General features: G+C 42.0%; 1 non-coding gene across 1 annotated transcript; it reads left to right on the top strand.

Moving 5' to 3' along the window:
• Positions 1-825: 825 nt before the first annotated feature.
• trnar-acg lies at positions 826-898 on the top strand. Its single transcript has one exon. It is a non-coding gene; the product is annotated as a tRNA-Arg (tRNA).
• Positions 899-1,139: the final 241 nt, after the last annotated feature.

Raw genomic sequence — 1,139 nt, 5'->3', positions numbered from 1 at the left:
AAGTTTCAAAAGAAATAGCGAGCTTCCCGGTTCTTTCGTTTAATCACACAGTACACACAACGTCTACAGCAGGTAATACAATGAGAGTAAGGAGGCAAGCCCCAGTTTATAACCCCTGACCCCGAGGTCTTATCCCCGTTACTTGAAGGGGGCGCGCGCACCTTACTACTACTTCTACAAAACCAGAGCGTGCATGGCTGCCAGGTCCAAAACATTATAAAAAACAGCCACAGGCCACCTGCGAGTACCACCTTTGACAGAATACAGCCTTGCCGTTTGATCCAGTATATCCACAAAGTACTTCGTAGCGTTGTAAAATGCAATAGTCTCCGGCTTTCGTTTAGCATGTCCCGTTGGTCACTTATCTTTGCAGAGAGGTTAGAGTATGCATTTTTTTGTACTTTCGCGCTCAGGCTGGCACAGTCGTTCTGCCTGAAAAATGTAGTTTGCATAATAATAATACACGATGTGTAGAATGACTTTCATCAGTGTTTCAAGCACTCAACAGGATTATAATATGTTATTTCACAATGACTTTGATTTACTTACAAAGCCCAGACTAAACTCTAGGCTCTATTGTATTGATTTCAATATGCCACATAAACTCGGGTCTGCAGGTGAAGAAGGATGTGCTTATAACTTATTCATTTTTACGATTCTGCAGCTGAAACACAGTGTGTGTAATTAATTAAAATATGAATTAAAACGTAAGAACGGATATGCACGAGATATTCACATCCGCGGAGATACTTAAATTTGAATTGCAAAAGCCCTTCAAAAAGCGGCTATGGCAGCGTTAGTGTTAACAGTACTTCATGAACACAGGGGCCAGTGGCGCAATGGATAACGCGTCTGACTACGGATCAGAAGATTGTAGGTTCGACTCCTACCTGGCTCGTGGCTTTTGTTGCATGAATTTTTCCCATCGGCTAATTGAATAAAATTATTCTTTCCAAAATAACAGTCCAGATTGATCATTTCCCAACCGATTTATTAAATAAAAAGCAACCACTGGAGAATGCAGGCATCGATCCCACTGCCTTTCACAAGTGAAGTGCGTGCTCAACCCCTTGCACTAATTCCCCACAGTGGACACGATCAGGCACGTTGTCTTCATGCAAAGAACTTTCTCTTATTTT

The sequence above is a fragment of the Polyodon spathula genome, unplaced genomic scaffold (genome assembly GCF_017654505.1).
Source record: "Polyodon spathula isolate WHYD16114869_AA unplaced genomic scaffold, ASM1765450v1 scaffolds_3454, whole genome shotgun sequence".
Taxonomy (NCBI): Eukaryota; Metazoa; Chordata; class Actinopteri; order Acipenseriformes; family Polyodontidae; genus Polyodon; species Polyodon spathula.
This window is presented reverse-complemented; position numbering and strand designations above follow the sequence as displayed.